General features: G+C 39.1%; 1 non-coding gene across 1 annotated transcript; it reads right to left on the bottom strand.

Annotated features, from left to right (window-relative positions):
- Positions 1-925: 925 nt before the first annotated feature.
- Positions 926-1,033, bottom strand: LOC122298018. The gene has a single exon (XR_006239076.1). It is a non-coding gene; the product is annotated as a small nucleolar RNA R71 (small nucleolar RNA).
- Between the last annotated feature and the right edge of the window lie 12,817 nt (positions 1,034-13,850).

Here is a 13,850-nt window from a genome sequence, read left to right as displayed (position 1 = left end):
AGTTATCCAGTGAATTAAGAATAATTAAAATACCAGATTTGTGCAAGGGATTCCCGACGCTCTAATGTTTGTTAAATTTGAGTACTTTTTCCGTTAATCACATTGTTTCACTTTAATTTACATTTAAAGTTAATCTTTATTCTTTATTACTTATTTAATATTTTTCTTTAGATTCTTTGTTCCTCTTGCTATTCTTTTAATTTGTCTCCCTGTGGAATCGACACCCCAAAGCTGTGCTACAATTACCGCATTATTCTTTGGGCGTAATCAAATTTTGGCGCCGTTGCCGGGGAGACAGTAGAATAAATGTGAGACAGTTTTTCTTTTCAACAGTTTGTAAAGGCGGTAACTTCGTTCCCTATTTTAGCTTGCTGCATTTTTTTTTTCTTTTTCTTTTTGCAGTTTTTTTTTTAGTGTTGCGTTTTTCTCTACCTTGCATGCACAGGTATAGAGACGCCTTGGGTCGGTTTGCTTGTAGACCTGTGTTAGAGTCAGAGTTTAATTTTTCTGATCATTTGTTTGATAATTTTTCTAATTCTGAGAAAATGAGTGAACACGAAGATCAGCCCACTAGGACCCTTCAGGATTACCTCCACCCTACACGCACAGCCACACCATCATGCATCATGTTTCCAGCTAATATTCGCCAATTGGATTTTAAAACAGGGATGATACAGTTACTCCCTACTTCTCATGGTTTGGAAAATGAAAATCCATATGTGCACATTAGGGAGTTTGAGGAAGTAGTTGCGACTTTTCATAGTCAAAATGCAACTGATGACATTGTGAGACTTAAGTTCTTTCCTTTCTCTTTGAAAGATAGAGCTAAGAGTTGGCTATACTCATTGAGACCACGATCTATTAGGTCATGGAATGAGATGACTCAGGTCTTCTTTAATAAATACTTTCCCCAATATAAGACCAATGCTTTAAAAAGACAAATCTCCACCTTTGTACAAAAGGACAGTGAGACTTTGTATCAGTCTTGGGAGAGATTTAAGGAGCTATTGAGTATGTGTCCTCACCATGGGTATGAGAATTGGCGCTTAGTGCGCTATTTTCATGAGGGACTTACACCTAGAGAGCGTCAATTTGTGGAGATGATATGTAATTGTGAGTTCTTACAAAAAGATCCTGATGAAGCCATAGAATACCTCAATGAGCTTGCTGAAAAAGCTCACACTTGGACTGGACCTAGTGCTACTAAGAGCACAAATAGGTCACGACCTGCAGGAAACCTAAATGGTGGTGGAATTTACCATCTTAGGGAAGAAGATAACCTAAAAGCTAAGGTTGAGATGCTCACTAGAGAGCTAGAGGTGTTGAAGACTAAACACTTAAAGCCAACACACGTGGCTAATCATGCAGAGTCTTTTGGACCATGTTTTGTATGTGGTGGGATAGATCACCTTGCCCAAGAGTGTCCCACATTTGCTGAGATGAGAGGGATGTATGAGGAACAATGGGTATGTACAAGAAGCCTTTTACACATTTCTCTAATACCTATAATCCTAAGTGGCGTAATCACCCCAATTTTAGTTGGAAATCTGAAAACCAGCCGCCTGCACAACCCCTAGATCATATCCTGAACCATATCATGCACCTTCATCTTCTAGGAGTCCTTTAGAAGACACTTTGCATGCTTTTATTGAGGCACAGAGTAAAACTAATCAAAAGTTTGAATCTTTGATTATGCAGGTTGTTGAAGAAAATAAAGAGATAAAGAGTCATATATCCAAGATAATGAGCTCCTTGAGCGTGGCAAGTTTCCTTCTCAAGCTCAATCCGCACCCCAAGGTCAGCATATGGCACAAAAAAATTGAAAAGAAGTTCATGCCATTATGACAAGAAGTGGTAAGTCCTTACACATCCCAACAACTGATAAGCAAGAGGATGTTGAAGAGGAACAAAGTAATGATAGCACCGAGTTCCCCAAGGATGCCGAGGTAATCAAGAGTCCAGTTAAGGTACCATTTCCTCAAGCTTTAAAATCTGGTATGCGAACTTTGGATCCTAGTAATGAAATTTTGGAGAACCTCAGGCAGGTAAAAATTAACCTTCATCTTTTGCATTTTATTAAACAAGTTCCCACTTATGCAAAAGTTCTTAAAGATTTGTGTACAGTTAAGAGGAAGCACCATGTTAAGAAGACAGCATTTCTGACAGAGCAAGTTAGTGCTCTAATTGAGCAGCGAATTCCTCCTAAGTACAAGGATCCTGGTTGTCCAACCATTGCATGTAATATTGGGAATCATGAGTTTGGGCAAGCCTTGCTAGATCTAGGAGCTAGTGTTAATTTGAAGCCTTATTCCATTTATTTGCAGCTTGGTTTGGGTGAAATTAAGCCTACTTCTGTCGTGCTTCAGTTGGCTGATCGTTCAGTTAAGAAGCCGAGAGGGATAGTTGAGGATGTTTTGATCCAAATTGACAAGTTTTATTATCCTGTTGATTTCTTAATTTTGGACACTCAATCAGTTGTTGAGTCTAACTCTAAAGTTCCTCTCATATTAGGTAGACATTTCCTTGCTACGGCCAATGCACTTATAAATTGCAGGAATGGGTTGATGAAGTTATCTTTTGGAAACATGACCATGGAGGTCAACATTTTCCATATTGAGAAGCAGCCAACAGATGACGAGTGCCACCAAACGTATATGATTGATGCACTCATAGACAAGGGAGTTCACACAACTCATGATTTTGATCCCCTTGAATATTCTCTTGTGAATTCTGATACATCTGTTAGTGATTCATCTGATGTTATTGATAGTTGTGCTATTTTTGATGAAACTCAGGATTATGACACACAGGTTTGCCAACAGAAATTTGAGAAGTTGCCTAAGAAATGTGGAAAACAAATTCCTGTAAGTATGAAAGCACCAAAAGTTAAATTGAAATCTTTACCTAAGTCTAAAGTCTATAAGGTTAAAATGAAAGCGTTTCATGATAAAAATATTCTTAGGAAGAGATTTAAACCTAATGACTGAATATGCTTATATGATTTTAGATCTCACAAGCACAAAGGAAAACATCGGTTTAGGTGGACTGACCCATTTCTAGTGAAAAATATTTTTGTAAATGGAGTGGTAGAAATAGAAGATCCTAAGGATGGTTAGATCTTTAAAGTAAATGGTCAACGCCTTAAAATATTAATTGATAGGCAAGTTCTGGAAGTGGAAGACATTCCACTTGTGGATCCAGTCTATCAACCTTGACCACACCACCAAGGTATGTGTTTCTTTATTTATTTTGTTTTGCTTTGTTTTGTTTTTATTTTTTCTTATTTTCTTTCTATTCCTTTTTGTTTGCTGTTGTTTTCTTTGTTTTTGATTACAGGATAGTTTCATTTCGTCATTTCAAATTACCATCTTTGGTGTTTAAGGAGCTACCCACATCACTCATCAGCTGTATTCTACCATTTTGATTCTTAAACATTGAGGACAATGTTTCATTTAAGTTGGGAGGTGGTGATGTAAATTCAGTTTTTAAAATGCTTGTTGGAACTCTGTGGCATATTTTCATGTGTCAATTTTTTTAATTTGCATCACATGTGCATCATTTTCACATGTGTACTCATTCTCATTCATAGCCATCTTCGTGAATTCACCAAACCCACCAGATCATTTTTTGCTGAAACATTCACAGAATCCTTAATGCACTTATCCAAGTTTTGTGGTAAGATGGTGTGATGTGAACCCCAATAGACTTGCTTTGAGACCCAACAACAATACTAGAAAAACAACCCCAAGAAGCCAAACTCAGGTATATGGATGGGGAATCTAGACCCGATGAGAACCCGTTCAAAGAACCTAGATTATATCAAAATCTAGACCCATTGAAGAACCCGTGTCAAGAACCTAGATTACAAAGGAAGAACGCCACAAAGGTTTTGATTTACCCTTGATAAGTTCAGAAGTTCAAGAAGAACAAGAGGAGGTCACTCAACTCTCAATCACAATTCCATATAGTCTGTCTCTCAAATGAGATTACAAGTGGTTTAAATAGACAATCCCCAAAAACCCTAAGTAAACAATGCGTCGGGTACTGTAGCGTGAACAGTGCCATACGCCGCGCTACAGTTACTTCTGAAACCCTAGTAAGACATAAAATTTTAACTTTCCAAATAAACCCTTGGCCAAAAATACAAGGCCTTCCCAAAAATAACCCTAGTCCATTAGAAGTTACTGTAGCGTGGTGTATGGCACTCCATATAGTCAACAATGCGTCGGGTACTGTAGCATGAACAGTGCCATCGCCGCGCTACAGTAACTTCTGAAACCCTAGTAAGACATAAAATTATAACTTTCCAAATAAACCCTTGGCCAAAATACAAGGCCTTCCCCAAACCCTAGTTCATTAGAAATAAGACGTGTGGGCTGGACATCTCCTAAGCCCAATTATTCTTGGTCCTAATTGGATTGCACCAATTCTTGTATTGCTCCCTTGATTTTCGTGGCACTTAATCTTGTAATTGATCCATAAGACTTGGTCCGCCTTGGGGCCCATCAAAACTTGGGACTCTTTTCCTAGAAACTTGCTACTTTTCTAACAGAATCTTTTGAACATGCTACTTTTTTGAAGATGCTAGAAACTACCTTCAGAAACCAACAACGCCACACCAAAAAGCTAAATAGAAGCAGGATTTTTATTTTCTCAGAAGCATAACCAGCGGTGATATGAACGCGCGGGAAGAGAATCCCTTGAACCCACAATCAATTTGAAAACTTACCCAAGAACGCCATACTCAAGTCTATGGATGGAGAACTTAGACCCGTTGAGAACTCGTTTCAAGAACCTAGATTATATCAAAATCTAGACCCGTTGAAATCCCGTCTCAAGAACCCTGATGGGAACCAAGGTGGAGCTACCCTTAAAGATCCCTTGAAAATTCCAGATGGGCCAATTACAAGATCAAGAGCCAAGAAGATCAAGGAAGCAATGCAAGGATTGGTGCAATCCACTTGGGATGAAGCTAGGAAGAGCCCAACACTCAAGATGGGCTTCAAGGAAAAAGAACCAGTTTTGATCCACTTGATACAAGCTATGGAAGACATGACTTAGAGATTGGGCCTATTGTTGTTAAGGCTTTCAATTTGTTTAACGGTATTTTATTATTAGTTTAGAAGAAGTGGCCTTGAGGATGCTTGGCCCACGTATGTCTTATTTCTAATGGACTAGGGTTATTTTTGGGAAGGCCTTGTATTTTTGGCCAAGGGTTTATTTGGAAAGTTAAAATTTTATGTCTTACTAGGGTTTCAGAAGTAACTGTAGCGCGGCGTATGGCACTGTTCACGCTACAGTACCCGACGCATTGTTTACTTAGGGTTTTTGGGGATTGTCTATTTAAACCACTTGTAACCTCATTTGAGAGGCAGACTATATGGAATTGTGATTGAGAGTTGAGTGACCTCCTCTTGTTCTTCTTGAACTTCTGAACTTATCAAGGGTAAATCAAAACCTTTGTGGCGTTCTTCCTTTGTAATCTAGGTTCTTGAGACGGGTTCTTCAATGGGTCTAGATTTTGATATAATCTAGGTTCTTTGAACGGGTTCTCATTGGGTTTAGATTCTCCATCCATATACCTGAGTTTGGCTTTCTTGGGCTTGTTTTTCCAGTATTGTTGTTGGGTCTCAAAGCAAGTCTATTGGGGTTCACATCATTTGGTAATCAGAGCAAGTTTTCCAATCAGGTGTAATTCTATCTTTTATCTACTGCATCTTTAATTCTAGAGTTTCATTGTTTTAGGGTTGCAAAAAAAAAAAAAAGTGCAGAAATTCGTTTTTCCTAGGGCTGCCAGATTACTCTATCATTTTGGTTTAATGTTTATCAACATTAGGTGGCTAAATTGCTTGTTTGTGGGCTGCCAAAATTTGCAGCATCTGTAGGGTTGGAAAGTTCTGGGTTTCTTGCATCTTTAAGTTTGTCAATTCCTTGGAATGTCGTTTCATTGATTCTCTTCTATTTCCTTGCCAATTTTTATGTGTTTGAATTCAGTTGTTTGATTGTTGCAATTGAATATTGCTGTTTTTGACTGAAATAGTGAGAAAAGAAAAGAAAGGAACAGAAAAGAAAAGAAAGGAAAGGAAAAGAAAAGAAAAGAAAAGAAAAGAAAGGAAAAGAAAAGAAAAGAAAAGAAAGGAAAGGAAAGAAAAAAAAAATCGAAAAAAAAAAAATCCGAATTTTTATTTTATTTCAAAGGGGCTGCATATATCATTATAGTTGATATATTGTCTTGTGATTACTCTTTCCCTTGTATCATTTCCTTGAGTCTTGTGTCATTTTATTCTTTCAGTGTTTTCTCTTGTTCTTGTTTCTTGGACCTAATTACTAGTTAGAATAAGACAAGGTTGTATTGTCTTGATTTAGTTCAATTAGTTTTGAAAGAACTTGAGTTGGAAAACTCTTGAGGTAAAAGGCAAGAGAGTGTGAGATCATTAACGGAAAAAAAAAAAAAAAGCCAATTAAGAGTGAAACACGAGTGGAGTGCTATTATTCGAGTGTAAACACGTAAGGGAGCGTGTGAGGTCTTTTCTACTAATAGCTTTTTTGTGTGCAGCGCGTACGATGTCTCATAAAAGTGACTCATCACCAAAGGGGATGGCAGATAACTCCTTTATGTTGCAGGCTATGCAACAACAGTTTGAACGATTGAACATGATGTTAGGTGATGGGAACCAAGGCAGGCCTACTCTTAAAGATCCTTTGCAAGTTCCAGATGGGCCAATTACAAGATCGAGAGCCAAGAAGATCAAGGAAGCAATGCAAGGATTAGTACAAACCACTTGGGAAGAAGCCAGCAAGAGCCCAACACTCAAGATGGGCTTGAAAGAAGAAGAACCAGCTTTGATCCACTTGATCTAAGCTATGGAAGACTTGACTTAGAAATATGGCCTTTAGATATTAAGGCTTTCAATTTGTTTAAAGGATTTTTATTATTAGTTTTGAATAAGTGGGCTTGAGGATGCTTAGCCCACATATGTCTTACTTAGTTGAACTAGGGTTTAGAAGTACTGTAGCATGACATTGTTCACGCTACAGTACACGCGGCTACTGTTCACAAAGGGCATTTTTGAGAGAAAGGGTCTCAAATTTTAGTCTAGGGTTTTATCATGTTTTGGGGAGGGTATTCAAAGGATGTAATCAGCCATTTCAAGGCAGACATTATTTTATTTCGAATTTTAATTGTGAGTGAGTTTTCTCCTCTTGTTCTTAATTGAACTCTTGAACTTATCAAAGGTAAATCACAACCTTTGTGGCGTTCCTCCTCGTAATTTGGGTTCTTGAGACGGGATTTCAACGGGTCTAGATTTTGATATAATCTAGGTTCTTGAAACGAGTTCTCAACAGGTCTAAATTCTCCATCCATAGACTTGAGTTTGGCGTTCTTGGGTTTGTTTTTCCAATATTGTTGTTGGGTCTCAAAGCGAGTCGATTGAGGTTCACATCATTTGGTTTTCAGAGCAAGGTTTCCAATCAGGTCTGATTCTATCTTTTTATTTATTGTATTGTTTATTCTAGGGCTTCAATGTTCTAGAATTGCCCAAAAAAAAAAAAAAAGCACAAAAATTCGTTTTTCCTAGGGCTGCCAAAATTTGCACCATCTAGGGTTTGAAATTTCTTGGGTTTCATTGATTTCCTTCTATTTCCTTGTCAATTTGTATGCGTTTGAATTCAATTGTTTGATTATCCCAATTGAATATTTCTGTTTGTGGATGAATTGTTGAGAAAAGAAAAGAAAAGAAAAGAAAAGAAAGGAAAAGAAAAGAAAAGAAAAGAAAAGAAAAAAAAAAGAAAAAAAAAAAATCGTCCAAAAAAAAAAAGAAAAAAAAGAGGTGTAGAAACATCCAAAATTTTTTTTCTTGAGCCTTTCATCATAGGGGTTGTGCATCCTTCATTATAGTTGGTATCTTGTGTTACAGTCACTCTTCCATTCGTATAATTTCCGTGATTCTCGTGTCGTTTCTTTCCTTCCGTGTTTCTCTTGTTCTTGTTTCTTGGATCTAATTGCTAGTTGGGATTAAACAAGGTTGCTTTGTCTTGATTGAGTTCAATTAGTTCTCAAAGAACTTGAGTGGGAAAACTAGAGGTAAAAGGCAAGAGAGTGTGAGATTATTATCGAAAAAAAAAAGCCAATTCAGAGTGAAACACGAGTGGAGTGCCATCATTTGAGTGTAAACACGTAAGGGAGCGTGTGAGGTCCTTTTTTTTTTCTGCTAACATTTTCTTTTTGCTGCACATTACAATGTCTCACCGCAGTGGCTCATCACCCAAGGGGATAGCAGATAACTCATTTGTGTTGCAAGCCATGCAACAACAGTTTGAGCGGATGAACATGCTATTGGGACAAATGGAGGATAGGATGAATCAACAACAAGCAGAGATTAGAAATTTGCAAGGTGGGAGAAATCGAAGGCGACGTGAGCCTAGGGTTGAAAATGCATATGAGAATGAAGGAGATGATGAGGATGAGGAAGACCTAACATCTGAAATTGGGTTGGGTAGACATAGAGGAGTTAGGCGTGAAAGAGGATTTGAGGGGAACCTAGGGGGTCGGGATGGTGTCGATAGAGACTTGGGGAGCATCAAAATGACAATACCATCTTTCCAAGGTAGAACTGACCCAGAGGTTTATCTAGAGTGGGAGAAAAAAATAGATTTGGTATTTGATTGTCATAATTACTCTGAGGAGAAGAAAGTAAAGTTGGCAGTAATTGAATTCACTGATTATGCTATTATTTGGTGGGATCAATTAGTGACCACTAGGAGGAGGAATCATGAGAGGCCTATAGAGACATGGGGAGAGTTGAAAGCTCTCATGAGGCGGAGATTTGTACCTAGTCACTACTATAGGGACCTTTATCAAAAGCTCCAAAATCTTACACAGGGGTCTAGGAGTGTGGAGGATTACCATAAGGAGATGGAGGTGGCTATGATTCGGGCTAATGTAGAGGAGGACCGGGAGGCCACCATGGCTAGATTTTTGAGTGGTTTGAATAGAGATATAGCCAATGTGGTTGAATTGCAACATTATGTGGAAATAGAGGACATGGTGCACATGGCTCTGAAGGTGGAGAGGCAATTAAAGAGAAAAGGGACAGCAAGGTACACTCCGGTTCCTAGCACTACTTGGAAATCAAAGTGGGATAGGAATGATCCTGCTGAAGCAAAGAGAAAGATCGAACCACCTAAGGGCAAAGATGAGGGACCTAGCAGCAAAGCCAAGGCAGAATCTCAACCTTCAAGGAATAGAGATATTAAATGTTTTAAGTGTTTGGGTTCAGGGCACATTGCTTCTCAATGTCCAAATAGGCGAGTGATGATTATGCGTGACAATGGGGAGGTGATGACTGAGAGTGAGGATGATCGTGATGGAGTGCCCGAGTTGGTTGATGCTAGTGATGACGAAGGAGTGATATATGCTGTGAGTGAGTCTCTTGTTGCTAGGTGTGCTCTCAACACACACATTAAGGTGGATGATGCCGAGCAACAGAGAGAGAACATTTTCTATACTAGATGTCACGTCAACAGCAAAGTATGTAGTATGATTATTGATGGAGGGAGTTGTACTAATGTGGCTAGCACTACTTTGGTTGATAAATTGAATTTACCAACCTTAAAACACTCTAGACCATACAAATTGCAGTGGTTGAATGATTGTGGGGAAGTTAGGGTGGATAAACAAGTGTTAGTTCCTTTTTCAATTGGAAGGTATCAGGATGAGGTGCTTTGTGATGTTGTGCCTATGCATGCTGGCCATATTTTGTTGGGGAGGCCGTGGCAATATGATAGGAGGGTGACACATGATGGGTTCAAAAACATGTACAGCTTTGTAAAGGAGGGTAAAACAATCAAGCTTGCTCCTTTAACTCCAAGCCAGGTCTATGAAGACCAATTGAAACTGAAAAGTGAGGTTGCTCAGAAAAGAAAGAGTGAAAATGCGAGTGATCAAAAAAGAATCAGTGAAAAAGAGATTGAGCAGAAAAGAAAGAGTGATAGTGAAAATGAGCACAACAAAAAGAGTGAAAAAGAAAGTAGAGATGTAGCTGAGAGTAGAGAAAAAAGAGTAGAGCCACGAGAGAAAAAAGAAAGAGAGTCTGCAGAGAGAAAAGGAAAGACAAAAGTGAGTTTCTATGCCAGAGAGAGTGAGGTTAAGAGGGCTTTCTTCGTAGATCGCCCTATGATTTTTCTTGTCTATAAAGAGTCTTATCTTACTCTTGATGACACTCACCAGTCTCTTCCTAGTTTGGCTATTTCCTTGTTGCAGGAGTTTGATGATGTATTCCCAAAGGAGATGCCTAATGAGTTGCCACCCATTAGAGGCATTGAGCATCAGATTGATTTTGTACCTGGAGCTGCTATTCCAAACCGACCAGCCTATAGGAGTAATCCAGAGGAGACAAAGGAACTTCAGAGGCAAGTTGAGGACTTGATGAGCAAGGGGTACGTGAGGGAGAGCATGAGCCCATGTGCAGTACCAGTGCTATTAGTGCCAAAGAAGGATGGGACGTGGAGAATGTGTGTTGATTGCAGGGCGGTCAACAATATTACGGTAAAGTATCGGCATCCCATTCCTAAATTAGATGATATGCTTGATGAATTGCATGGCTCTTGTATTTTTAGTAAAATTGATCTTAAAAGTGGGTACCATCAAATTAGAATGAAAGAGGGTGATGAATGGAAAACTGCTTTTAAGACTAAGTATGGCCTTTATGAATGGTTAGTTATGCCATTTGGACTTACAAATGCGCCCAGTACTTTCATGAGATTGATGAACCATGTCCTACGTGCATTCATTGGCAAGTTTGTGGTTGTGTATTTTGATGATATCCTAGTGTACAGCAAGGACTTAAATGAGCATATTGAGCATTTGAGATATGTGTTTGATGTGTTGAGATGTGAAAAGTTGTATGCTAATTTCAAGAAATGTACCTTTTGCATGGAAAGAGTTGTTTTTCTTGGATATGTTGTTAGTACAAAGGGTATTGAGGTGGATGAAGAGAAAGTCAAGGCCATCAAGGAGTGGCCAACGCCAAAGAGTATCACTGAGGTAAGAAGCTTTCATGGTTTAGCTAGTTTTTATCGGCGTTTTGTTAAAGATTTTAGCACCATTGCTGCACCACTCACTGAAGTCATTAAAAAGAATGTTGGGTTTCATTGGGGGGGTAGTCAAGAGAATGCTTTTGCCACCATTAAAGAAAGGTTGTGCTCTGCACCTGTGCTAGCATTACCTGATTTTAACAAAGCTTTTGAGATTGAATGTGATGCCTCAGGTATAGGGATTGGAGCTGTTTTGATGCAGGATAGGCGGCCCATAGCTTTCTTCAGTGAAAAGTTAAGTGGGGCCTCACTCAAGTACCCTACTTATGACAAAGAGCTTTATGCTCTTGTTCGTGCATTGGAGACTTGGCAGCACTACCTATGGCCTAGGGAATTTGTGATCCACACCGATCATGAATCATTAAAGCATCTCAAGGGTCAAGGTAAGTTGAATAAAAGGCATGCTCGTTGGATGGAATACATTGAGACATTTCCATATGTCATCTGTTACAAGCAAGGTAAGGAGAACATTGTTGCTGATGCTTTATCTCGAAGGTATGTACTTCTTACTTCTATGAGTGCTAAGATGCTTGGGTTTGAATATGTGAAAGACCTATATGCCGATGACGCTGACTTCTCTAATGTGTACGTGGCATGTGATAAGGTGGCATTTGGTAAGTTTTACAAGCATGAGGGTTACTTATTTAAAGAAAACAAACTTTGTGTGCCAGGTTGTTCTATGCGTGAATTACTAGTGCGTGAGGCACATGGTGGTGGATTAATGGGACACTTTGGTGTCAAGAAGACTTTGGATATTTTGCATGAACATTTCTTTTGGCCTAAGATGAAGAGAGATGTCACTCGCATTTGTGGCAGGTGTATTACATGTAGGAAGGCCAAATCTAAAGTGTTGCCACATGGGTTGTATACACCCTTACCCGTTCCTAGTGAACCATGGGTCGACATATCTATGGACTTTGTTTTGGGGCTACCTAGGACCAAAAGGGGTAGAGATTCTATTTTTGTGGTTGTGGATAGATTTAGTAAAATGGCACATTTCATTCCATGCCATAAAACAGATGATGCCACAAACATAGCTGACTTGTTTTTTAGGGAGATAGTGCGACTCCATGGTGTTCCCAGGAGTATTGTTTCTGATAGGGATGTTAAATTCCTTAGCTACTTTTGGAAGGTGTTGTGGGGGAAATTGGGTACCAAGCTCTTATTTTCCACTACTTGTCATCCGCAGACTGATGGTCAAACTGAAGTAGTTAATAGGACCTTAACTCAGCTTTTACGCACTGTTGTTCATAAGAATTTAAAAACTTGGGAGGATTGTTTGCCATTCATAGAGTTTGCATATAATAGGACCATGCATACTACTACTTCATATTCTCCTTTTGAAATTGTTTATGGATTCAATCCGCTTACCCCTTTAGATTTGATGCCTTTACCGGTTGATGGCAGGAGTAGCTTGGATGGACAAAAGAAGGCGGAGTTGGTGAAGTCACTCCATGAGAGGGTACGGCTTCAAATTGCGCAAAAGAATGAAAGAGTTGCTTCCCAAGCCAATAAAGGGCGAATGCGTGTCATCTTTGAACCTGGAGATTGGGTTTGGGTTCACATGCGCAAAGAAAGATTCCCAGCTCATCGGAGGACTAAGTTGCATCCTCGAGGAGATGGACCTTTCCAAATCCTTGAGAAAATTAATGACAATGCCTATAAAGTGGATCTCCCAGGTGAGTATAATGTGTCTGCTACCTTCAATGTTTCTGATCTTTCTCCTTTTGACGTAGGTGAAGATTCGAGGTCGAATCCTTTTGAGGAGAGGGGGAATGATGGGAACCAAGGCAGGCCTACTCTTAAAGATCCTTTGCAAGTTCCAGATGGGCCAATTACAAGATCGAGAGCCAAGAAGATCAAGGAAGCAATGCAAGGATTAGTACAAACCACTTGGGAAGAAGCCAGCAAGAGCCCAACACTCAAGATGGGCTTGAAAGAAGAAGAACCAGCTTTGATCCACTTGATCCAAGCTATGGAAGACTTGACTTAGAAATATGGCCTTTAGATATTAAGGCTTTCAATTTGTTTAAAGGATTTTTATTATTAGTTTTGAATAAGTGGGCTTGAGGATGCTTAGCCCACATATGTCTTACTTAGTTGAACTAGGGTTTAGAAGTACTGTAGCATGACATTGTTCACGCTACAGTACACGCGGCTACTGTTCACAAAGGGCATTTTTGAGAGAAAGGGTCTCAAATTTTAGTCTAGGGTTTTATCATGTTTTGGGGAGGGTATTTAAAGGATGTAATCAGCCATTTCAAGGCAGACATTATTTTATTTCGAATTTTAATTGTGAGTGAGTTTTCTCCTCTTGTTCTTAATTGAACTCTTGAACTTATCAAAGGTAAATCACAACCTTTGTGGCGTTCCTCCTCGTAATTTGGGTTCTTGAGACGGGATTTCAACGGGTCTAGATTTTGATATAATCTAGGTTCTTGAAACGAGTTCTCAACAGGTCTAAATTCTCCATCCATAGACTTGAGTTTGGCGTTCTTGGGTTTGTTTTTCCAATATTGTTGTTGGGTCTCAAAGCGAGTCGATTGAGGTTCACATCATTAGGGGAAGTGAGAGATAGGATAGATCAACAAGATGAAGTAATTAAAAATTTACATGGTGAGAGAGATAGGAGGAGACGTGAACCTAGAAGAGAACATGAGTATGAAGATGAAGGAGATGGTGAGGATGAGGGAGATCTAATTTCTGAAGTTGGGATGGGTAGGTATAGAGGAGTCAGGCGTGAAAGAGGATTT

Source organism: Carya illinoinensis, chromosome 15, assembly GCF_018687715.1.
Source record: "Carya illinoinensis cultivar Pawnee chromosome 15, C.illinoinensisPawnee_v1, whole genome shotgun sequence".
NCBI classification, from domain to species: Eukaryota; Viridiplantae; Streptophyta; class Magnoliopsida; order Fagales; family Juglandaceae; genus Carya; species Carya illinoinensis.
This window is presented reverse-complemented; position numbering and strand designations above follow the sequence as displayed.